At 38.2% G+C, this 27,077-nt stretch overlaps 2 long non-coding RNA genes across 3 annotated transcripts in view; one reads left to right on the plus strand and one right to left on the minus strand.

Annotated features, from left to right (window-relative positions):
- The first annotated feature begins 1,641 nt into the window (after positions 1-1,641).
- Positions 1,642-26,140, plus strand: LOC109026186 (uncharacterized). Of its 2 annotated transcripts, none has more exons than XR_008678666.2 (5): positions 1,642-1,879; positions 4,394-4,578; positions 6,388-6,654; positions 9,387-9,449; positions 26,036-26,140. It is a non-coding gene; the product is annotated as an uncharacterized lncRNA (long non-coding RNA). The 2 variants fall into 2 exon arrangements; XR_002005149.4 differs by lacking the exon at positions 26,036-26,140 and adding an exon at positions 19,720-20,352.
- LOC129532756 (uncharacterized) overlaps positions 21,282-27,077 on the minus strand; it is a 191,052-nt gene continuing 185,256 nt past the window's right edge. Inside the window, exon 5 of the long non-coding RNA XR_010132698.1 lies at positions 21,282-21,563. This is a non-coding gene — a long non-coding RNA (uncharacterized lncRNA). The remainder of the gene's footprint in view (positions 21,564-27,077) is intronic.

A 27,077-nucleotide genomic window follows, 5' to 3' on the forward strand; every position in this document is an offset into this window, starting at 1 on the left:
CACACAGTTGGGGATGATGGAGATTTGTCTGACTGCCGGGAATACAGTCTTCACGATTATACTCTTTACTGTTCCTGAATATAATTAAATGCAAGTTAATTGGTCCAGGCTTGACCTCCAAGACAGGTGTCAAGGGGAAGGAAATCAGCAAGAATAACCTGGTCAGGTAGGAGATGGGAATAGGTTAGACTGGGCACAAGGAAAATTACAGACCAAAGACAAGTAAGTAAATAGATATTACTTAATAAAACACATTTGGGTTTTTTTTTAAAACTCTAATTTGTAGTCAATTTTTACAGCAATTTTGAAAATCTTTAGAAAGTTTTAAATAAGTACTTCAGAATTCAGGCTTTCAATGATTGATTTCTATTTCTTACCTAAAGTCTCACTTGAACGGATCTCTTGATGTCAAATATGGTTGTTTGTGTCATACAGAGAAACGAATAACATAAAAACAGGTTCTAATCCTTCTAGCAGATATTTTTCAAAGCTCATTTCACTTACAAATCATGCCTATATACTTATGTATTCATTTCCTTGCTGAATATTCCTTTTCTCCCCTCCTGTTCTCAACCAGAGCCTCGTATTCCCAGGAGTCCTCCCCAGGTGAAACCTCTGAAAGCCTACTCATCACTGCCACAATTACCCCACAAATAAGGAGAGATGTAGGGCCATTTCCCCATCATTTTTCCCCTTAGGAGGAAACCAAGTCCTATCTGTACTGGTTCAGTCCTCCCTAGTCTGAGGTGGGGCACAGCAAGACAATCATACATTCTCATCAAGGCTCAAGCACAATCATGCTCTGGGGAATTTTTGTATAATCTAATTTATGTGGAGCCACTTCCAAGGGAGATCATGGAACTTCCGGTTTAATTGGGGTGATCTGGAACACTCAGCATCTGTCAGTGAGTAAAGAGATGATGGTGCATAAATAGAAATAGAAATTGCTCTGCATTCTCTCCTTAGCCTATGTACGTTTTATCTGAAGCTCCCAGCTGTGATATTTCTTACTGATTTCCTACTCTTCTTGTTCTACCTTTTAATCTTTCTGGAATTCTCTTCTATTCTTTAACAAACAAGTTTATGTGGGGAGGGGTGAAATCCTTCTTGGAAGAGAGTGGGAGTCATCCCATACCCGCCTAAGCTTCTCCACCCTCTCCGACAAAAGCCCCGGTGGGATTAGATGGATGGCAACAGGCTTGGGTGACATGGAGCTGTTGCCCTCGCCAACTAAAAAGCAGCTTTAATTATGTCTGTAACTCGAATTAACTAATTCAGAGCATATTTATTGAATGTTAACCACATGCTAGGCACTCTTCCAGGCACTGAGGATATAGTAGAGAGTAACCTTCCAGTGAGGAAATCATAAAAGCAGAATTAAAAAGTAAAACATATAGTATGTTCTTTGGTGATAAGTGCTATATAGAAAAATAAAGGATGAAAGGAGGAAGAGAATAATGGAATGGTAAGGTCAATTCTTTTTTTGTTGTTTGTTTGATAAGCCTTTTATTAAGAGTGTTTGCAACATGTCTCCTATGCCGTGGGTGTCAGGCAGTGTCACAATGCAAGCTTTGTTCTGAAAAAGAATCTCATAGATTTTATAGGCTCTAGAAGGAGAGTGACATTCCAATTTTCTCCCAATTCTATTGGAAGGTCAATCTTAAATGCTGTATAGGAGGATCTCATTGAGAAGATATCATTTGAGCAAAGATGTAAAGCAAGGGAGGGAATGAGTCAGTGGCTACATAGGGAGAGTGTCCTAGGCAGAGGAAACAGCTTCTACAAAAGCCCTGAAGCAAGAGAATGTTTGAAGTGTTCGAGAATAACAGGAGATGCAGAATGAATGGAATTGAGAGTGAGTGAGGCAGTCGGATACAAGGTGTGTGAGGTGAGGGGGTGGGGTGCAGATAATAGAGGGCCTCTTGTTATTGAGCAAAAGGAGCTTGCTGCCATATGCACTAGAAGCCAATGATATGACACCGGGTTTTGAGAAAAGAAACACTGTGTATTGAAAGTCAACTCTCAAGGAGATAGGAGCCAAGCTCAAATCTCCCTATGCTGGCTTCAAGGCAGTATATTTTAACTAGAAAAGGTTCAGGGAGTGGATTTTGAGATTAGTAAGTGACTGGTGGAAGGAAAGGAGAGCTCAGGAAAGGCCTTGGGCACGTGCAGTTATCTCCTCATGCTACTTCTGGGTTGCATGTGCAAATTCAGGGGGAGTTAGTAGAAAACATGGTGTAAATTTGGGCTGTGACATCAGCAAGCTCGCTCTGCACAGACTCCAGTAGGCCACATTGGTTCCAAAGGATTTCAGCCAGTTTTTTTAATCTCACAAGCAGAAGGAGATTCAGTGTTTCAGCAAGTTGGTTTTTTTTCCTTTCTTTTCTTTTTTTATTTTTGCTTTGCTTTGTTTTGTTTATTTTTTGAGATGGAGTCTTGCTCTGTCACCCAGGCTGGTGAGCAGTGGCGCGATCTCGGCTCACTGAAACCTCTGCCTCCCGGGCTCCAGTGATTCTCCTGCCTCAGCCTCCCGAGTAGCTGGGATTACTGGTGCCCGCTACCATGCCTCGCTACTTTTTTTTGTATTTTTAGTAGAGACGAGGTTTCATCATGTTGGCCAGGCTGCTCTTGAAATCCTGACCCTGTTTTTTTGTTTTTGTTTTTGTTTGTTTGTTTGTTTTTGTTTCTTTTTGGTTTTGTTTTTCTTATCAGTCATCCTGCAAACTCAGGAATTTCTGTTACTCATTGGTTTATTTAACTCTTTAGGGCATGGTTTCACTCTGGAGCCACTGTAAGAACTTTTTTGGCTTTTACTCTGAGTGAGATGGGAACCATTGCATATTTGAGTACAGATGTGACATAATTTGACTTATTTTTGAACAGAGCTAATATAAACTAAGAGTATTCTCAAGGTCAACTGGGCATATTTATTCATATTAAAGAGTTTTAGAACATTCTTTCTACTAGATACTGTCTGGGAGACAACATTGTTTAGGAAATTATCCACTTTTTCAGGGAGTTGGCAATCTCTTAGAAATGATGAGCCAAGTATTTGGAAAGCAGTTAGTGCTTCAGACAGATGAAAAATTATGATTGTAGGTAAAGGACTTTGAACAATTAAGAAGAACATTAATAGGAATCTTCCAGAATAGTTTCATAGAGAGGAAGGGACAGAAACAAAGAAATGAAAAAGTGAGGGAGAAGTTTTGAAGGATTAGGCAAATATTGTTATTTTAATGATATGTCCACAAATTCTCTGATATCCCTCCCTTTGAAAAGTGAATCTTGGCTTATAATCAAAAGACAGGCAATAAAAAATGCTGGTGAGGATGTGGAGAAAAAGGAACCCTTACACTGTTGGTGGAAATGTAAATTAGTACAACCACTATGGAAGTCAGTTTGGAGGGTCCTCAACAAACTAAAAATTGAGCTACCATATGATCCAGCAACGCCTTTACTGAGTATATATGCAAAAGAAAGGATATCAGTATATTGAAAATATATCTATACTCCTATGTTTATTGCAGCACTGTTTACAATAGCTAAGATTTAGAAGCAACCTAAGTATCCATCAACAGATGAATGGATAAAGAAAATGTGGGACATACACAAAATAGAGTTAGGGTACTATTCAGCCATAAAAAAAGAATAAGATCCAGTCATTTGCAACAACATGGTTGAACTGGTTAAATGAAATAAGGCAGGCACAGAAAGACAAACATCACATGTTCTCACTTATTTGTGGGATCTAAAAATCAAAACAATTGAACTTATGGAAATAGAGAGTAGAAGGATGGTTGCCATAGGCTGGGAAAGGCAGTGAGGGAGCTGAGGGGAGGTAGGGATGGCTAACAGGCACACACACACACACACACACAAATAGAAAGAGTGAATAAGATGTACTACTTGATAGCACAATATGGTGACTATAGTCAATAATAACATAATTGTATATTTTAAAATAACTTAAACAGTATAATTGGATTGTTTGTAACTCAAAGGATAAATGCTTGAGGGGATGGATATCCCATTCTCCATGATGTGCTTATTTCACACTGAAATAAGGAATCTTGGAGGCCTGTATCAAACAATCTCATTACGCCATAAATATATACACCTACTATGTACCCACAAAAAAAATAGTTTCTAAAAAGTGATTCTTAATCCACTTATTAAATATAGACTGGACTTAATGATTCACTTTTAGCAAACAGAATATAGATGATGTGATGGAGGAAAAATCTGAGACTGGGTTATAAAAAGACTGCAGCTGCTGGCTTGGGTGCACTTTCTGACTTGCCTATACTCTGTCTTTCTCTCTCTCTCTCTCTCTTCCCCACTCTTCCTCTTATCACTCATTCTGAGGAAAGCCATTTCTTGATCTTTTTCATAGAGAGACTAATATGGGGCAGCACTGAAGACTGCTGACAGCAGCCACATGAGTGAGCTCAGAGTGGACACAACAGCCCCTTCAGAGGCTGCAGCGATGGCAGACAGCCTGACTGCAATGTCATGAAAGATGCTGAGGCAGAACCATGCAGCAAAGTCATTCCCAGATTCCTGACTCTCAGAAAATGTGTGAGATAATAAATGCTATTATTTTAAGCTGCTAAATTTTGGGGCAATTTACTACTCAGCAGTAGATGCCTAACACAAGGTATATTCATGAATAGAATGAATGTAGATAAAAACTGAAAGAATATTAACTTGAGAGAAGAAGAGGCGATTTGATATGTTTACTTTTTTGTTGTTATTTGTTTGTTTTGTTTTTTGGAGACTAGGTCTGGCTCTATGGGCTGGAGTGCAGTGGCACAATCTGGGCTCAATGCAACCTCTGCCTCCCAGGCTCAAGTGATACTCCTGACTCAGCCTCCCAAGTAGCCTGGACTATGGGCACATACCACCACATCTGGCTAATTTTTGTATTTTTAGTAGAGACAGGGTTTTGCCATGTTGGCCAGGCTGGTCTTCAGCTGGCCTCAAGTGATCCGCCCACCTCAGCCTCCCAAAGTGCTGGGATTACAGGCATGAGCCACCACGCCTGGCATGTTTGCAGTTTCAAATATGGAAGACTTTATGCTAGTCATTAATTTTTCTGAATTGCAAGTAACAAATATGCATGAAGTGCCCAAAATATCTTAGGCACTGTTGCATCAGTTATGCAGGTGAATTATGAAGTCTTTCAAAGTTCTCTATAAGCTGAACTCTGTATCCCCACGCATTAAAGTATGAGTGTCTATCACAGAAATTGAATGTAGTAAATTCTAAGGGCAGGGACAACATTTGCATCATAGATTTGCCCTTCATAGCAAAATCGTCTCTCTCTTTTGCCAAATATAGGAATTAAACTTAATTTCCTGTCCCTTAAAAAATAATATTTGTGATTTAAAAGTAAAGACTACTCTAGAATGTTATGTAAAGTTGTATCCTTTAACTGAGTAAATAGCTGTATTACAACTGAGATAGCACTTTGTAAGTTTCCTTTTCTTCTTTGTTTAGATTAATAATATTTATCATAAAATGATATATACACCTTTTAAAGAAGTTAAGCACAGTTCAGATAAGAATTTTAAGATTTACACTTAACGTATCATCCAGTAATTATCATTTTTAATATTAGGTAAACTTCATTTCAGACACAGAGAGAAGAGTGAATGTAAAGATGGGTGAGGGATAGATATATAGATAAATTAATGCAGAAATAATTTTACAAAAATCGTATCATACCATAATATGTTGCTTTTTCATTTGTATTTTAAAATGAGCTTAAAAAAGATATAGGAAAAACTGCTGGATTTTATATAAATATTCTTAAGATAGGAAATATTGTTTCTAAAAAGATAAAATAAATTTAAGAAAGAAATAATTAGAGGAATATTAAGAAGTTGGAGTCATAATGGTTCTTTTTTAACTAAATGTGTCAAATTTAGTCAATAGTGATTGATTGCTTGTTCTGAAAAATGAGGAAATTAGCACTCCCACCCACACACCTATCCTGCCCCATCTCCAGATTTTATTATGTTATTTTAATAACATCAAGTTATATATCATTTGCCTTCTGTTCTGAAATATTTGCCAGTTTTCTCTTAGTTTTGTATTAGTATGGATTTAGCATTCATACCAATACCCTCACCATAACTCTCCCATTTCTAAGTTTAAAAAAATTTATATTTCAATTGGCTCTATTTCATCAACTACATTTTACAAAATAATAATATAGTCCTCAAGTTCCTGCATGTTTAGGGATATCTGCCTAGTCCTTTCATACATAAACAACCACTTGAAATTTATAAAAATCATAAATCACTTTTCTTTCTTAGAATCTCATAGATTTTTTCTTTCTTTTCTCTTTCTCTTTCTTTCTTTTTTCTCTTTCTTTGTATTTAGTGTTACTTTAGAGAAGTCTGAACTTGCCCTTTTTTTCATCTTCATGCCTGAGGAAATTTTTCTTTATCATCAAAGAACTCTGAGAATTGATGGGCACTGTGTTAGAGCAAGTGGGAAGTATAGACACAGCTTCCCATGTTAAGCACGAGCAAGAAGAAAATAATTTGAATGGAAACTATTCAAATATATCACAGTGATCAAAGATTTAAAAGTGGATGAAAAGAGACAGCTCAAGAACCCAATTCAGAAGACAGCATAGCTCAAGGAGTAAGTGGTGAAGTGAGCTACATCTACAAATACTTTTGTTGTTGTTCTTTCCTGTGTTCTATCATTTGGGCAGTTTTGCTCTATTACAGTCACATGACTCTAAAAGCAGGACATGGTTGAGAGACAAAACATTTGAGTCTAATATTTTTGCCACTATGTTTGTAGGTGTTCCAAGGTTTGGGGAAGATAAAGCTCAGGTTAAAGATTAGATTAAGTGGCAGGGCTCTGGGGACATTTCATATCATGCCCTGAAAAACATACATACCATGCTTCTAGAGGCCCTGCCTTACTATGCTAGACAAAATACAGACCATCCCCCTGCAAAGAGGGCCACACCAGGCTAGATTTATTCAGAAGCAAAGTGAACACAGTGTGTGAACTGATAGCCTAGCCAGAGCTTTCTCCTCTGGTGGGCTCTGCTGATGAAGCCTGTGTTATCAGTCTTGGGGTGACAGCTAGTCACCTAGTGACTAGTGACATAGCTAGTCACAGTGCTATGTCACCATTGCTTGTGACCAGCATCTGTTGAGATAGGCCAGTGCCCACATTATTCTAATTATTAAGTATTTTAGATAGCTCCTTGTATTAATTTTCCATTGTTGTATAACAAATTAGCACAAACTTAACGGTTTGAAATAGTACCCAATATGTCTATAGGTGAAATTTGGGTGGGCTTAAATAGGTTCTCTGCTCAGAGTCTCATACAGTTTAAATCAAGGTATCAGCCAGATTCAGCTCTCATTTGGAGCTCTGGGTTCTCTGCCAAGCTCATTCAGATTGTTAGCAGAATTCAGTCCCTTGTGGTGTAGGACTGTGGTTCCCATTTTCTTGCTGACCATCTGATGGGAGTTGCTCTCAGCTCCTAGAGGTCACCTTCAGGTCCTACCCATGTGGACCTCCCACAACATGGCAGCTTCTTTCTTCAAAGCCAGTAGGAGACTCTCTAGTCGGAATATATCTCTATCTCTAGTAAGAAGACTATATAGATAATTTCTACATAGTCTACAAGGTAATATAATCACAGGAATGACTATCTTATCACATTCACAGTTCCCATCCACACTCAAGGGAAGGTGGTTGTACAAGGCACATACAACAGTGAAAAGGAATCTTGGAGGACATCTTAGAATTCTACCTACCACACCCTCTACTATATTGCTTGCTTTGATTCCTTGCCTGCCTAAACATTTAGGATCATCCAAACCACTCATGTTTAGATGAACTTCTATCTCTGATCCCTTCCTAGCTAGCTCTGTTCTGTAGGATGGCCACTCACAGGCATGACAATATTTACTTGGTACATATTTTGAAGAAACATCAATACAAATGTGCTTAAAAATTGTATAGAATACTTTGGGGAAACACAAAAGAAGCTAAGCTGATAATACAAAAGTGAGTATCACTTTATACCGTCTATGATGGCTATAACTTTTTTAATGGGAATTAAATGTTGGCCAGGATGTGGAGAATATGGGAACCATGTACCCTGCTGGTGGGAATGTAAAATGTTTCAGCCACTATGGAAAACAGTTTGACGATTTCTCAAATTACCATAGATTTAGCATAGATCTAGCAATTCTACTTCTAGGTACATATTCAAAAGAACTGAAAACTGATACTCAAACAAATACATATATACTCATATTCATAGCAGCACTATTCAAAATGACCAGAAAGTGAAAACAACCCAAATGTTCATCAATGGACAAATAGATAAACAAATTGTGGCATATACATAGAATAGAATACTATTCATTTATAAGAAATGAAATACCGATACATGCTACAACATAGATGAACCTCAAAAATATTTGAAGTAAAAAGAGCCAGTCATGAAAGACCACACATTGTAGAATTTCATGTATATGAAATATCTCAAATAGGCAAATTCATAGAAACAGAAAGCAGATTGGTGGTTACCAGAGAACAGAGGGAGAAGAATATGGGAAGCAACTGCTTAATGAATACAAGATTTCTTTTGTGGGTGCTGAAAATGTTTTGACACTAGATAGATGTGGTGGTTGCAAAACATTGTGAATGTACTAAATATCACTAAATTGTTACTTTAAGATGGTCAATTTTATGTTATCTGTTTTGTAACACATAACACTGTCTTCTCCACGATGAACACTAAGAGAAATTCTGATAAGCATTTAGGCCTATATTGTTGCAAAACATAGCACATTTTTATACCCCTTTTTCTTAGCATAAACATGATTCAGCACATGCAAAGTCCAAAAAGAACCGAGATTAAGAGAATCATAGAAGTTCCAGTATGAGTCTAAAAAATATACTCACAAATAGAATGAAAATAGAAATAAAGAGCAATTAAAATCAGAGCAATGACAATCAATGATACCTAAGCATGGCATTTCTGTTTCTCTCATAACATATCTGGCCTTCTGTAAGGTAATATGCAAATGGAGATGATCAGATCAATGCTTACTGAAATTTACACTATTCTAATGATACTTTCTAATAGGAAAAAATAAAATTATGTTGGCCAGATGTACTTTAAAAATTTATATTGGTTTTTAACCCTCTTTATATATTAATTATGGACTTTTCTTAATTAGTTGAGAAATAAGCATTTTAAAATATCAACATAGAAGTGATGCTTATCCACTAACAGTCCTGTTTTGGCAGTGTCATGTCTATGTCTACACAATAAAGTTTGGAAAAAACTGCAATGACATATTCTAATACTTGTACTCTATTCTACAAAAATCTAGGGTTTCTTGGGAGCCATCATTAAGGTGAAGAACAGAGAAGGCATCCTAGCACCAGAGTTCCAGGTAGCCCCAACCCATACTCACCCATACAGCAGCTCCCCTTTGTATCTGTCTTACATAGTATGCTTCCTGATGTTACCTGAAAAGGGGTTTAAAAATGTGCAATTTACAAAAATGCATGGAAAATATGAAATACACATATTGAATCTTTTTTCAATACACATATTGAATCTTTATTCAAAAATACATGTAATCTTTATTCTCATAAAGTTAATTAAAATACTGAGACAAATATATAAATCATAAGATACGTTGAAAGCAGTGTCTCTTTAATATCAATTGGATGCTTATTAGATTAAATGTCATCAGTGGAGAGTAAAGCCAATGAAAGAAGAAAAGTGTGTGGGTTTTTTATACAAAATGCTGAAAATATTTCAATGAAAATTATGCCTAGAAGACAAGGTAAAATTAACAATTTTATAATATTTTGCAACCCTCTGAGAACCAAAGATCAACCATGAAATACGCAGTACTTCTGCTCATCAGATCTCTAAACATATTCTCAGAAATATACTATGCACACACCAAAGGACTGGCTTTATGTTTCTCAGTCAGAAGGAGAGAAACTATAGTCACTTGATCCTGCCTCAGTTATGTAGCTTTCCTAATTGACACTACTATCCCGTATCAGCTCTGCTAATGATAAGCCTGAAAGAATTTTTCCACATATGTGGGCCTTGCAAACTCAGCCCCAAAATGCTTCTAATATCTTGGGCTGTTACTTAAATTTTGACATTTATGTGTCCTATTTCTTCAGTTAAGCTAGAGTATCTTTTAAAACAGGGACTATAGCCTATGTGTCTGGGTCTTTCCCACAGCGATAGCACATGCCTGATTCTGAATGAATGACCATGAAACATCAGTGTGATAATGTGCTGATGTCAGTGATCCTGATCACAATAGCCATCATAATGGAAAGTGCAAACACCCAGGACTCTTAGTACCAACTCGAATAGGGACAAAATGCTGAATATGTATGTATGAATGCTCAACCTGACATCAGCAGGAAACCCACAAACTTAAGCAAAAAATAAATCTTTCTGAAAGAACAAACATGTGATGCTACAAGGATTAAAAACTTTATCCCTAAAAGTCCCAAAGCAGTCACAAATAATACAATAGACCAAGTACTGAAAGGGCAATTTGCTTCTGAGAGTAAAGATTTAGAACTGGAGAGGAGCTCTGGCCAGATTTAAATAATGGCAGAAGGATCAAAAATAAGAGATGGTAGAGGATCAATTGACCGGCCTGTGTGTTGATCCCTAAAGCAGAGTGACACAGATGCCAACACCTGCATTTGAGTCCATTTATTTTGAAAAGCACATTCAGTTCAAGCTTCCGTGTTTTCAAGGTTATTCTGAAAAGTGTATATATAAGGTTATCAGGTATGCAGTTTTTAAATATGGAACATGGCCTAACTAGATGGGGTAGAGGGTTTGGTCTTCATTAATATTTGATTTCTAGTAGGTTAAAATATGGGGCTGTTACATATTTAACTATGGTTGATCACTGAATTACAAAATGTAAATGTGTTCAAGTATGTATTTTTATTTAGCAACCCATTTTGAAATAAATTGCTCTTTAAGAAATTGTAAGTCAAACACAAATTTATATTTATTATTATATGACAAACTTTACAAAACATTTCTTCAGATATTTTCATGAAACATCTAAATATGGAATCCAAGAAAATAATTAAAGAGACCTGCATGTTAAGCCAATACCAGATTAGAATAGTGATAAAAATACTTAATACTTTTAATTCTTTTACTATAGGCTGAAACAATGCTAGCAAATGAATTATTTTATATAATTATCACGATAATACAATGAGGTTCATATTTACTATCTACATGTTACAGATAAGGTATGTAGGTTTAAAGTGGTTAAGTAGCTTTCTAATCATCAGCCAATTAGAAAAGGAATCTGAATTTAGACTCAGGCTTTCTAATTTCAGAACTCACACCCTTCAACACTGGTCCACCCTGGAAGTTGGAAAGAAATATCTTCACTGACATGAGAACAACATATTTGCCTAATGTTTGTCATTTTTATTTTAAAAAACACATTTCCTTCATGTGCAATTTTAAATTATAATTGGATGTATAATATCTTGAGACCCTGGCTTTTTTCTTTAAGCACAATTTCTCCTTTTTTATTACATAAAAAGTAATGAGAAAAATAGACATTCGTTCTACAAAAGAATGTTCAAGCCTAGTTACTTAATGAGCCTTTATTTGCATTTGGACCCTAAAATTATCCCATCCCTTCACTCCACGTATCCTGTATTTCTGATTTTCCTCTAAGAACCAGGACTCAATTCCTGCTCCATGACTACATTTGGAACTTCACTGCTGAGTTTCCGGTTCTGCTAGAGCTTCCAAGAATGGTGGGCTTAAGTCCCTTTCCTCGATAATCTCATTTCTCATGGTTTTCTACTTAAAGCAATACTGTCTATGAAGTGCAACCTGGCTCTTCCTTCTCCCGTAATCATTGCCTCTCTGGATTTTCCTTCTTCCAAGACTCCCTTTCCTGATTCCCTTTAACACCCCTTTCATAATTCACATCCAGAGAGTTCTCTGCAATCACCTACCCATCCCAATCTCCATTATTTATTTCATTTTATTACCTTTCACAATTCATATAGTAAATGTTACTTAGAACAGAGGCTGCTCTAGTGTTTCATTGGATTTGTCTCATTTTATTTCTGGTCATTGAATGGCACAGTGATATCACATGAGGTTGGACAGAGTTATTTTCCATCGCCATCATAAAGCTTTATGACTATAAGTGGGTTTGTCTTTTACCAGTTCACTGTCTTCCTCTAAAGATAGTCCCTCCTATCTCTTGTGTAGGACGCACTAATCACTAATGTCCCACAGAAGGATATCCTGAGCTGTCCTTGGAGCCATTTGGCATGGAACCTTACAGAGTGCCCCTACCCTCTGCACCTGGCTTCCATCCTCCTGACTCTTTGTGACTTTCAGATCTTAAAACTAAAATCAGGTGCAACACTTAACCTCCAGAGGAATAATCTGTGGCTCTTACACGGAGACGATTGATAAACACTTTCCCCTCTCTTTTCTTATGTTTGTTTTCTTAATTAGATTTATTGTTTTTCTATTCTCTCCTCTCCCTCAAGGTACATGTGCACATGTATCCACTCCCGCAATGTGGCAAAGGCTTGGAAAGGTACCCTTCCCCAGCCTTCCTCCCCAGACTCTAACCTCTTTGAAATGGGCATGAAGGAGAAGTTCTCTTTGATGTTCATTTGAATGTGCTTATATCTTGATTCCTCTGTGCGTTTACATCTTTTATTCATGTGCACTTTAAATACCCCCATTAAATTAAATAATCATTGAGATAGGAACAGTGTCTATGATTTCTGTTGGAGCTTCCTTCTATTTCCCAAGATGCGGCTCTCTGCACACTGAACTCTCCTGACTTTCTTCACCCAGCTGACTTTAAAATCAGATGAAATGGTGAGCCTCACCTCCAGACTGTGCATACAACTAAATGTAATGCTATGGTTCAAACAACAAGCATCCTCTTTGGAAGAAGACATACTTTGAGGGCTGGGAGCGGTGTCTTATACCTGTAATCTGAACACTTTGGGAGGCCAAGGCGGGTGGATCACCTGAGATCAGGAGTTGGAGACCAGCCTGGCCAACATGGTGAAACCCCATCTCTACTAAAAATATACAAAATTAGCCAGGCATGGTGGTGTGCACCTGCAGTCCCAGCTACTCAGGAGGCTGAGGCAGGAGAATCGCTTGAGTCCGGGAGGCAGAGGTTGCAGTGAGCCAAGATCGTGCCACTGCACTCCAGCCTGGGTAACAGAGCAAAACTCCGTCTCAAAAAAAAAAAAAAAAAAAAAAAAGGAAATAATTTGAGCTAGTGCGTTTTCTCAGATTTAAGTGCCTTAAACTGTCACCTACCTCAAACACAACTCTTTTCTAGTAATTTTTTTAAAATTCACCCATAGAATCATGCTCAGAAATGCAGGCAGACAGTGGGAAAATCTAGACTGTAATCCTGCTTCTACCCCTTCCTAGCCCTATATCCTTGAGCAGGTTATTCCACATCTCTGAGCCCCAGTTCCCTCAGGAGTTAAATAAGATAATGTAAGCCAGTGCGTGGCCCATGCTAGGCTCTCAAAACATGTTAGCTATTTTTATAATTTATGTATACCGAAGTTTATGGATCCTTTTGCCACTCTCCAATGCCCTAAATATAGTTAAGAAATCTTCCCAACAGTTGCTTTATGATTATAGGGCTCTTGTTCCAAACAATCTAGAAATCTGCAAAGAAACTCATGAGTAGAATATGGTCATGTTTACATATTAAGCAGCCTTTTTGGCAATTCAGCAATAAAAAAAAAGTGCTCTAAAAAGGGGAAGGGAAATACGAAAAGAAAAAAATCCTTTTGAAATAACGATTTCATCTTTTGTTCTGGCCTGTCTTGGGGTAAAGAAATGCCAATTCAGAAAGTCCCTGGAGCTAAGCAAATTCTCTACCATCAGCTCCTGGGCTGCATCAGCAAAGCAAGGTCTGCTTTCAGGAAATGTGAGCCCAAGAGTCTTCCTGAAGCATTCTCCACACTGATGCCACTGCCTTGCTGTACTTCTGAAGGCCACAGAGGGCAGTGGGACAACTGCCAGGCCCTCCCCTACTTGGCATAAAACTCAGGCAGGCTTTTGGCCTGATGAGGCAGCCCTCTCTACTTCCCTTGTTCTCTGCCTCCCTCACTCCCTCCTGGATATTAAACTCACTGTGGTTTCATCCACTTTGTCATCTCATTTGCTTTCTGATCTGATCCCAGGCTGCCATGTGGCTGATCAAAGGCAGATGTGAGCTCTCAGCTTCACAAAGGAGCCCCTGTATTCAAACAAACATGTTAATTTATTGTCTCCTTGCTGGCAGCTCCCTTCCCTTGCTCTCTCCTACGTTTCCCAATATATTCATTCACTTTCCATGCCCCCTCCTGCTATTTACTCTTTCTTTCTCCTCTCTTGTTGTGACCTTTTCATTTTCATTTCTCTTTAAAATCTCTCTGTTTTCTCACTCATATTCTATTGTAAGTTAAAATAATAAAATTGCTTTTACTGCCATTTCATCATCCTCATACCTGAAAAAAAAATTATACCAACATTTTTTTAAACCTCATAGAAGTTATTTTCAGCAGCCAAATTTGTTTGTAATAGTGGCATATGTTATCAAGTTCCAGTTTTGTTTTCTTCTGTCCTGTCTGCCCCTCTCATTCGATATTTCCCACCTCCCCCTTCTCTCTGTCTCCTTGCCTCCTTTCAGGGTTGCCTTTCTCTTTCCCTTTCCTGTCCTCATCTCTCTCTTTCCTTTTTATGTCCCTCCCCTCTGAGACAGTCACCCCTTTGCATTCTCTCCAACCCCTACCATGCTGCTGCTTTCCTCTCTGCTGACTTTTTGCTGAGGTGCTACTTTCAAGGTTTTAAAATTCAGTAAATCCTTGATAGTTTGCCCTAATTTGGAGAGAAGGTCAATCAGAAGTAATAAGCCCAAGAAACAGAATATTTTATAGAAATCTGCCAGTTGAAGGATATTAAGTGAACACAATATGATTGTTGACAGAGAATAAGGAAAGCTATTCACAGAACTACCAATAACAACTTACTAAGTTCTCAGGGCTGTGGGTGATTCACAGATGAACAGGCTTGATCCCTGCTCTCAAGGAGAGTAAATTATAGTACAGATAATACAGCGCACTTGCGTATTACCTTAATAAAGGCACAGTGTGTGAGAAGCCGCTTCATTTGACAAACATTAATCCCATACACTGTAGTTACAGCTGTAGAACACTCAAATGTAAATCTGACATCAACTTCACCCTCAGGACACATAGATTCTAATAGAGGATCAATTTATACATAAATAATTACTATGCAAATCAAAAAACACAACAAACAAACAAATAAAATCCATATAGTAAAGGTCAAGAGAAGATCCAGGGGAACATAATTAATTTAAGCAGGAATATAGGGATGCTGTCATGACAGAGATGTCATTTCACCTGGACCTTGACAGATGATTTGGATTTGGTAGTTAGTAAAAGGTAAAAGCCCTACAAGGGCCAGATAAACTTAATGCCAGGTTCTGTTCATTGTGAGAGAATTGGGATCCCCTGTCTGAGGAGTCTGAGGCTGAGTCCAGGCCTGCTGGGGTACTGTGCTGTGATGCTGTGACCTATTAGCAGTCTCTCCCTTGGACCCAAGTGGGACAGTAGAATCGTTCATGTCCCACTTGTGACTTCTTGTGCTAGGGAGAAAGCTCCGCACACATGAGCACAGGTTCAGAGGTAGGAAAGTGATGGGGACATTAAGGGGACAGAAGAGTGGCTAGTGTGGCTGTTGAGCAGGTTGTGAAGGGAGGCAACCAAGGTGAGACTAGAAAGATCAGTAGGTGCCATATTGTGGAGGCCTTTGAACATCATGTATAGGAGTCAAATATTCAAGATTTTTAAGCAGGGGAAGATAGAACCAACTTTGTGCCAAATCTATTGAAGAGGGAATATATTGGATGAAGAAAGACCAACTAGGAAGCTACTGCAATCACTCAGCAAGTGACGATAGAGACTTCTTTTAATAAGTATGATGGCAGTGGAAAGAGGGGATTTGATTCAAGCAATATATCTATGGTAGAATCTCTTGAGGAAGAAGACGAGAAATTGGAAATGAGACAGATTGGCTAGGATAATGACGATACCAGTAACCAAGGGTGGGGGATGACAAAGGATGACTGTTTAGGAGAGAAATGAATATAATTGATTTTATTCATATTCAGTTTTGGATATTGGTGAATATAGCAGCAATAGTGGAGAGAAAGCATAGAAGATGAGAGATCATTTGAATATATTTTGGGGCAAAATTGCATAAGCCCAGGAGCTGAAAGCCCATTACTTCCTTTTTAGTCAGCAAGTATTTATTAAGCACCTACTAACTATATGCCAATGAGATGAAGCATGACCCTAAATAATAGGATATTGATGTTAAAATTTCAGCAGCCAAAAAAGCAAGAGGTGTATCTTGAGTTGAGCCTGAAAAGTTGACAAATACCTACCATGGGTAAACTGATTTCACCAGAACTGAAATCACCTTAATGTGTCCTAGACTTTGTGAAAGAGAAAACTAACTGGGGAGAGAGTAAAGAGAAAAAGGCCCTGGAAGCCACAAAGGTTTTATAGAATCCAGCAGTTCATTAACAAATAGATAAGAATCAGTTGTGCTTAGCAAATATATTATTTAAATGCAAATGATGCTGCTAATTGTCTTCACTCTTAAGTAGCCTAAAGAGGAGGTATCTTATGCTGAAGAGAGCAAGGAACCAGGGAGACCTGGTTTTGTAATTCCTCTGCCACATGGTAATAATAGTCCTTGGGTAAGTTACTTTATATCTCTGTGTTCCAGTTTCCTTCTCTATAAAACAAGGAAAATAATATTCCCTTCATGGTGCTATTGTAAGGATTAAATAAAATTAATGTGCATCAAGTGCCTGAAACAATACACTTATTGTCATATTTTTTATTTTTGTTAGTCTAACACCTCTTTCCCTGCTTTGGGTCAAGCTCTGTTACTAAGTTTCTAAATGAGTAAACTATTTGCACATCCTAGCAAATTGTCTCTAGTAACAGAGCTTTGTTGGTCTGATTACAATACATTCTCTGCAGTGCTAGTCCCTGACCCTGTCCACCTAGCAGTAATTGTCCACTACAAATGCATGCTTATACAGTTTTCATTAGAGGAATAGATGGGAACAGTTGAACTGAGAGGCAGAGCAGAATGGTTCTTTGTTTTTACATCAAATAGCAATTGTCCATCAAATCTCACCCTGCTCTACCTCAGAAAATCAAATCAACCTCCCACAGAAGTATTTCTAAATCCTTTTATGTAACCATTATCCCTCATCCCCAACCCCCACTTTCACCAACCAAATTTACCCCTAACACACAATATTGTTGATATCAGCATGCAGCATCCTAGCATCCATGTTGCCTCCTCTTCCTCCTGGTCACGCCCAAAAGGTCCTGTCTCTTGAATCAGGTTTCTTCTCACTATTCTCATTCTGTTGCCCTGTTCAAGACCCTCTACCTCTAACTGGTTTCCAGTCTTTTCTCTATTCCAATCTGCCCATCACACTGTAAGAGATGTAAAGATGGCATTCTGTCACTTGCTAACTTCCATTAGTTCTGTCAATTGCCCACAGGATAAAACCTACACTTTCTAGTTGAGCAGTATGTCTCTTAATATTCCCAATCTAGCTGTTCAGCCCATCCTTTGTTCCTGTTTCCCAAATATGCAATATCATTTACTAATTCAAGTAATTGCACATATTGTTCCTTTCACATATAATACCCTTCCACAACTTGTTTGCCAGGCAAACTCCTACTCATCCCTTGTCTTTTAAAATTCAGCTTAAATGTAATTATTAGTAACAGGATGATATTGAGGATAGGTTCCTGAACCCTAGAATTCTGCCCTTATTAGTCACCTACTACTTTGCACGGTTGCTAAGGGAACTATTACTACATACATTAAGGCCAAGCAAAAGAACAGTTTATAACTTGGTTTTGAGTTTGAACCCCAAGCTGAAGCCCTGTGTTGGCTAACTTGAGAAGGACTGCCTTGAACTCAATCATTTCCCCTGGACACGGTAATGGACTTTTTGGTGAGACTTCATTCTAATTTCTAGATGTCTTTCTAAAAGTCCAAGAGAAAAGGAAGAGTGAGAATTGGGGTAAAAGATCACTTTTCTTAAGCAGGAAGGCCACAGGCCCTGACTTGTCTCCACGACCTATGGAAGAAGAGAAATAGGGCTATTTAACTTACTAAAGGTTTAACTTTTTTATACTGGAAACCAAAGCTCCATTCTCTAGAAAACCTGTTCTAATAAATATACCTGAACATAATTAATCTATACCAGTTCTCCTTCTTCTTGGGATCAAGTGATATGCCAAGAAGATACCAAATAATAACTCCCCCTGAAATTTTTTTCCTCTCTCCATTCCCCACCTGCACCTTCTGCTCGATAAGAATTACTTGTTCCTTCATATGTGTTCTCTTAATAATTTGCTCATCCCTCTCAGTACTAAGTACTTACCAATTTTCTGTAATTATTTATTTAATATCTATTTTTCCCACTTAACTTATTATTTTTAAGAAGGTAGAGTTTGTGTTTATCTTGTAGCCCTATTATATGTCCAGTGCTTAACTTAGGAAGACCACTAGCACATATGATGTTGTTTTGCCACTTCCTCAGGGGGAACTTGGCCTGGGCTTGGTGGGCAGAGTGTGGACCACATTTTACCTCTCCTCGTCCTATGGTCTGGACACCTAGTGCGGGAAACAACTTGGATAACTGTATCCAGCAATCCTAGTGGAGCACATAAGAGGAATTTTAAGTATTTTTTGAATGAGTGAATAGAGCATAAAGGAATTTGCTTTGGAATGTAAAGAATATAGTGACAATGTAAAGGCTGAGAAAGCATGAGACATAAAAATTAATAGAATTTGTGGCCAGCATCATTAACAACCCATAAATTTTAGAAAGTTCTTAAATACACAAAAGCAATAAGAGGGCCTTAAATCTCAAAGAATTTTATAACTGGAAATATAGCAGCCATATGTTCCACATTTTCTAGGATAATCCGTATTTCAAATCTCCTGTCTCATTGTCCCCATAAGTGTAATTGCACTTGTCAGAGCATATGTCCTAATTTGGGGCTCAGAAAATATAGTCACTAAGTAGAAGGTGCATTGAATTTATTGTTGCTCAACCTTCTCATTTTATAGATAAGGAAACTTAGGTCCACAGAGACTAACCAGCTCACCTAAGGTCACACAGCAAATTAATTACACAAAATCTAGGTCTTCAGATTTCTGATCTATTGTTACTTTTGTATTATTTCATGTTGTAAGCGAACGTGACTCCCTGAAAGCCTTTTGCTTGCAACTGAACAGATATCTTGCTCATACTATTGCATCCTTTCCTGTGCTAGGACACACTGTCCTGCCAAAATACTCCACTGCTAGCCTTTCCATTTCTGATTTATATAGAATCTCTGATATCCTAAATTGCCAAGTACCTGGGGGCAAACTCAGTTCATGTATTTCAGCTGAGTGTTTGCTGGGTGACATGAGGGAGGAGACAATGAATGCCCACATCAAGGTTGCTAGTGCAGGAAAGACATAATCACTGGACAATGTTGCTTAATTACTGTATTCTGAACTTTATCTCTCAAAAGCCCAGGCTTCCTGGTATCAACATCATCCAAGGTGACTTTCTGGAATAAAAGAGGAATGTGAGAACATCTGGTAGGGGACGGCTCAATAAAGAAAAAGTACAGGGAATACCCAGCAGCCAATCTGAAACTGCCATTCATAAAGAACTCATCACATAGGGAAAAGGCATATGGAGTTATTAAGAAAAAGAACAGAAAGAGTGGGTAAGTTGAGAATAATTAATATGAGCATATTATGGATACTGTGGTGCAGTCACAGTAATGAAATACTTAAAATCAAGGTGAACACACCAATACTACTGACTGGAGGACTTGTGCAAGTTAAAAACTTGAAAATGGAGGAAAATTAGTTTTAAAAATGATAAAGTACACACAGAAGAGAATGTGGAGCTATTTCAAACGTTGTCATGGAAGAACGTCAGTCAAGACTTAAATTGGACTTGATATGTGACTTTGAACAAGGTCACTAGTTTCCCTGGGCCTCAGTTTCCCTACTTGTAAAGACAAGAGCTGGGCTCCATAATCTCTCAGCACCCTTCCATGATCTTTAATTTTTCATGATCCCAACAGAATCATTGCCACCTTTTGTTTACTTGCAGATAATTTCATTTGTAATAAAATTACTAATACTGTGAAGCGTCGTGTTTCCCAGATCAATGAAAAATTTCTATTTAGTGTAGGCTCCAGTCCACAGATTAGCAAATTTTCCTGTAAAGGGCCAGATAATAAGTATTTTAGGTTTTGTGAACCCTATGGTTTCTGTCATAACTACCGATATCTGTCACTGTAGCATGAAAGTAGCCGTAGACAATAGGTAAAAAAAAAAATGAGTTGGCTACATTCCAATAAAACATTATTTATAATAACCAGTAGCAGGCTAGATTTGGCCTATAGGCTTTAGTTTGCCAACTCAAGTATGGGAAATAAATATAGTGTCATTTAATGGAATATTTTTATTTTGATATTTTAGGACTAATCCCCACAGATGTATGTATTATACATAATAAGAATAAAATAAAGCTTTTGAAATGAAGCAAGTATGCACATTTGATAATCAATGTAGACTGCCCCATTATTTAACTCCAGAAGCCACCATTCACAATGACATTGTAAAACATTCTAGAAATCTATAGGGTATAATGTGAGTGATGGAGATATGCAACCTCTATGGCCCTATTGGTGGTATTGATACCTCAGTAACGCTACCAGCTTGACAGGGAGAAATTGGTACCAAGAAACGACAAAGGAGTGGCAGTGGCATTGAATTCCTGCATCCTACTTCCTCCAGACACTCTAAGTCTGCCTTCTCCATCCTATTTCTTTCTCCCTCTGCAAACAAAAGGTTCTGATCTCAGAAAAGAGATGGCCTACCAGTCATTTAAACTCAAGTGAGTTTCACAAGTTGCCTTTTTCAGTGTTATTACTAAGATTCTTAACTATTGGAGGTAGTCCAAGGAATTATGAGACGATAAGGGAGTGCTCCTGAAATTACAGCTTATTAACTCTTTGCTACTTGTGCTGCCTTTATATTGTTAATCTATTTTTCAGATTCTTTTCTCCAGAAATAGCATTCTTCTGTTTTATTTTTTTGTTTGTTTTTGGAAGTCTTACCCCACATCAAATCTAAGGTTCCAGGGGAAGTTACTAATGAGTACACTTATAACTAATCACAGTTGATCAACTCAAGGACAGGCATGTGACCCAAGCCAGGCCAATCAGAGTTCTCTTCTAGGATATTTCAACTCAGAACTCGGGTAAAAAGGGTGTCTCTCTCTCTCTGGTAGGGAAGCTGCAAAAATGAGTCCTCTGTGTGCAGCCACGTTCCCTGCCATGTCGATGAAGCAGATCTGAAAGAATAAAGCAGGAATGCAGTGAGAAATTGAGAGAAGAGATAGGATTTGAGAGAGATTCTCAATAATATCGTGCCCCTACCTTCTCAGAATGTGGGGATGCCCTTCAGTATCCTAATAAAGTTCACTTTTTGCCTAGAATAATTCAAATAGTATTTTTGCCACTTGTAACCAAAATATGTCTAAAAAATACAGCCCTATAACTCTTAGGTTTCTTCAAGCCCCTGCCCCCTGCCAGATCTGTACTCTTGTTTTATGTTTTTAAGCTCCTTTTTCCTTTCCTTCACTAGGATTATCCCAAATCCTGTCAACTGAGGAAAAGTTAAATTCCCTGCCACTGTATAGCATGCATCAATCATACTCTATACTTATGCCTACATGCTAATAGGGTTTCTGTGGTGTGAGCATCTTTGTAGTTTGACAGAAAACTCTTGATCTACAGACTTTGGGTATTATAAGAAGAATTTAGTCTGCACTCCTTTTCCAATGGCCCTCAGACATAAAGAGAACAAAATAGCAAGTAAGCTCATGATGGGTCACCAATCTCAACAAAGTGCAGGAAAGAAGTATTAATACTTCAAAGGCTTCAATAATCAAATTCTATATCAGCCAACTATAAGAACCCCAATGTCCTAGAAAGGTCAATCCCACCACTTTGTTTTGTTCTCCTTGCTTGTTGGTTGGTTATCATTTTGATAGACAATACAAGCACATGGCACAACCTTGAAAGGTTATAAAAGTGTTCATGGTGAAAAGTAAATCTCTCCCTATCCCTGCCTTTTCCTCTAGCCACCAGTCGGCCTCCCTAATAGCACAGCTCTTTATAAGTTCCTTGAATATGTTTTCAGAGACTGTCTGTGCATTCATAAAGATATGTGTACATAAAAAGTTTCATACAAATGCCAGTATTAAAATGCATACTATTTTGTTCTTTGCTTTTTTATGTAAAAACATGTCTGTTCTTACCACTTGGAATGATGCATATGTAATCTAAAGAACTAAATCTTCTAGTTACATCCACCTTGGAGCAATACATAAATAGCCACAGTTGAACAGGGAAAAACACTTCCTGAGGTATCTTTTAGACGTGCTTCTTTGTTTTGCCTTCACCCCAACAGCAGTCGGTCTAAAGGAGGAAGCTCAAGTGGGCAAAAATACAATATTGAACTTTGTAGAAGGGTGAAATATCTAGCTGCTCACTAGATCCTAGGGGTGTGAATCTTCATTCTTGAGAGTGTCCAGACAATTGAAGCAATGTATTTCTTTACACAAGTTGCGAATTTCAGTACCATGTGAAATAGAATAAGGTATGACTGCTGGGTTCCAAGTCATTTTACTAAAACAACAAAGGGACAACTAAATGATGGGTTATTGAAAATAGAGAGTTTACCACTAAACTTTTGTGGTTGGCATAACAAGAGAATATCCTATTTTAATTATAACCAAAATCAGGACTAAATGGACCATTAATTTATAGTTATATAATCATTTATTTGTAGGTTCTCTTTAAAGGAATATAACTTCCTGCAGCTCAAAAGACTCATGAGACAGTCTGAATGACCAATTTTAAGTGATTTTTATCCCCTCTTTGGAAAAGACAGTTTGAAATCTTTCTCTTCTACTGGGCAAATCATTCCATAAAGGAGGACAGCTGTGACATTTATCATCATTTAAATAGATTGGAGTTTCAAAGCATGCACTGTCCTAGATCTAAGTCCGTCATAAATTTTGCATAAGTTTCTTTGTCTGCTCTGAGGAAATAGTCTGACCCTGGGCAGTGCTGTACCTGTTCTTTCCTTTTAAATTCTTCCTCACTTATGCCGTTCATTCCCCTCATTTTAATAGTCATGGTTTTACTCTGATGGGTCTTACATGAACTATAGTATTTGAAGAGTCATCTTACAGCCATGGCCAAGGAAATATTCACAGCTACCTGACCTGTGCTGACCCTATGGAACTTCTTACCAAGTCAAACCCTGGAGAAAATTATGTCCTTTAACCCTCTTTTTAAATTTCGTTTTTCTCTTTGCATCTCTCCTTCTATCCAGGCAACACAATACCCTCCTATTGCACCGGATTGACCAGGGTCCCTCTCTGTAAGATGTCAGGGAAGCCTGCATTCCCTCCCAGGGCAGTAACTAGGGTCTAGAGACATCTGTCTACTTTCCTCCCTGCAAAATTTATTTGTTATATAACAAACTCAACAGAGGTTTTCCTCAACATGGCTCTGTTGGCATTTTGGATCGCAGAAATATTGAAGTCATGGTGTGCAGATTACTCCTCTGAAGACAACAACTATGAGATTCACAGCTTCCATCCTTCCCAGCAGTGTTCGAAAGTATAATCAGCTCAGGTGCATAAATTATGTTTACAGCATTGAGTTAGGATCTCTGTGTTAACCATATAAAGATTATATGCCTTAGGTGGATGGTGTCATGTTTCTAATTTATCTTGGCATTCATTTAAACACAAACCAGCCTCTCTATTTCATGACATTTTCTTCCCAGCAGTAGGCTCCTACTCAAGGACACTATACTTTGTGCTCAGTGAGGCTGTTTCCTTTAGATCCCTTTTGAACCAAAGAAATCAACAATCTTCCCTCTATGGGCCGCCAGATCTCTTCTTTCTGTGCCATCTCAGATTTATTCCCAGGTTCCCAAATTTCATCATTAGCTGGTATGTCCCAGAATCTGCCCAGAGAAAATCTGAATAGATTTTTCTCTGTCCTGGAGATGCAGCCTCCTATATGGCACTACTAAGCTCAGCCTCCAATCTCTGAGTTTCCCTTAGTATCTCTATGATGAGCTGTCTCTCCTCTTGGTTCTTTCACTAAATGCCTCCCCTAATAGGCTAGCTAAAGGTCCTCCCCTCTTAATTGGCTTCTCAGAAGTTCACTTTTCCTTAGGTAGCCCCAGGTTCTCTCTAACCCCCACTGTTCCTTCACAATAACCCAGCTGGCATCAGTAGCCCACCTGGATACCACTTAACTGAGAACTGCCACAAGCATTAGCATGGTAAGGCACAAATTATCTACACTTCTTTTCCTAGAATCCCTTTCCCTGGCAACATGTATCATTTAAAATCCCACATTTACATTTTGTCTCAGCTGATCCAAGGCCAGGGGAAATCAAATGGGAAAGATTGATATTTGTTTACCTAAGTTATTCCAAAAGAAGTTTGCATAATCTTTTAAAATATCTGATGAGGCCAGGTGTGGTGGTGGCTCATACCTGTAATCCCAGCACTTTGGGAGGCCGAGGCAGGCAGATCACCTGAGGTCAGGAGTTCCAGAACAATCTGACCAACATGGAGAAACCCTGTCTACTAAAAATACAAAATTAGCTGGGTGTGGTGGCATATGCCTGTAATCCCAGCTACTCAGGAGGCCGAGGCAGGAGAATGGCATGAACACTGGAGGCAGACGTTGCCGTGAGCCGAGATCACACCATTACACTCCAGCCTGGGCAACAAGAGTGAAACTCTGTCTCAAAAAAAAAAAACAAAAAAAAAAACTGATGAATTAGTTCATAATAAAATGTTAATAACTGGAAACAGGCTGGAAAGAATTTTGTACGCAGACAGACCTGGTTTTCAATCCTAGATTAGCTAAACTTGGTTTGGACTCTGTTTAAACTTGGGGAAGTTAGGAAACTTCTCATCTTCAGATTCATCTACTAAATGAGCATATGTATTACTTACCTCTCAGGAGTAATAGCAATAACACTGATAATGTGTCCAGTAGATATTCAACAGATGTTATGTCCTATCTCGCCTCTTCAGGGTATTTGTGTTATTTTAAGGGGTTACAGTGACTTCCTCAAAGAGTTTATGAAGGCATCAGAAAGATGCTGTTTGAGGACAAACTTTGCAACAAGGCCTTGCCAAGTGTTTCTGACATTATATCGTATAGATAACATTATTCTAGCTAAGAAATGAAGATAGCTGTGCTATTAAGTACTTGACTGGCCATTCTTCCCTATTATCCCTGTTATTTCCTGTCATTGTTGGTCAATAAGTTTCTGCCATTTCGTTAACTGAAGTCCAAGTTTCTGATTATATGATATTTGAATAAATATTTCAAAATGTAGAATTTGGGGCTTTCTGTGGAATTGATGACCACCCATTAAGCAATCAAGCTGTATTGCAAAATGTAGAGAACTCTACTACACCGATTACTCTAATATTCCTGTAGCTATCATTGTATTTCCTTGCCCAGGACCTATTCCATCTCTTCTGGCAATAGATTTTGTACTCTTTGGCATTAAAATGAGTATGTGAACCAAGCTGAGCCAATAAAATTAATGATGAGGTGCACAAAATTCTATCCCAAAATACGGCACCCTGGATATTGAGAAAACAGTAGAAGCAGAAAGGCCACTCTCAATGCTCTCTCACCCTTTTTTCCTGAAACAGGCCATAAAACCTAGAAAGGTCACTTTCTGACTTTCTCCCTGCCTTCTCCCCTGAAGACCCTCTTGTGACAGGTGCCCACCCTGTACCTGAAGGAAAGGAAAGTCCTTATCTCTGAAGACACAGAGACACCAAGAAGAAACTGAACAGACAGGCCTTGCTATATCCCTGCCAGTTTATTACCACTAGAGCTAACGCTTTTGTCCTTTAATAAAAATCCACAGTTTTCTCTGTTTCTTCGGGTCTTCTTTTCTGAAGTTTCCCATGTCATGTACAACAAATAAATGTACATGCTCTTCTCTTGTTAATCTGTCTTTTATTACACCAGTCTTAGCCATGAGCATTACGGTTTCTGCAATAGGTAAGAAATCCTTTTTCCCCTACATTGTCCAACTGTCTGGCAACTGAGATTGGCCTGGGATAGATGCATAACCATGCAGATTTCTGCTTCAGGACATTTCTGGATTAAAGGAGCAGAAATCATATTTTTCCTCTTTGATGGCAGAACTGCTGGGCAATGAGTTCAGGGCTGCAAGTGGCCATGTTTCCTGTCATATGGGGGAAAAAAACTTGTCTATATTAAGAAAAAATAAACTCAATATGTGAGAAAAGCTGAGAAGTGACACAGAGGTAGAGACAGGGCCCTGACAACATCACAGACCATGGATCCAATTGTCCTTGAGGCCAATGTCACCTTTTCTGTGATATGCTCCATGGGCAATAAATTCTCCTTCACCTTCAATGAGAATTTTGTTATTTTTAAGTAAAAATGTTCCTTTTGGTAAAATTTTCATCTTCTTAGCTCAACTCTTTAGGAAAATTCACAACCCTCACCAAAATAAATAGATTGCCCTATACCATGGGAATCCACTCATAACCTTGAGGAAGAGATGACTTTCATTTTTCCTATTAATCTACTTTTCTATCCCGTCTCCTTTCTTCTGCTATCTTACTTCATTTGTTTACCCCTTCTGACATCTTTTCCTTTTCTTTAGGGGTTTTTGTTTTTATCCTCAAACAATCTTAGTTTCACTGAATCATGTTGCTGCTTCAACATAACATGCCATCTGGTCAAGATATGCTAGGCTTTGCTGCAATAAC

This window comes from Gorilla gorilla, chromosome 2, assembly GCF_029281585.2.
Source record: "Gorilla gorilla gorilla isolate KB3781 chromosome 2, NHGRI_mGorGor1-v2.1_pri, whole genome shotgun sequence".
Lineage (NCBI taxonomy): Eukaryota > Metazoa > Chordata > Mammalia > Primates > Hominidae > Gorilla > Gorilla gorilla.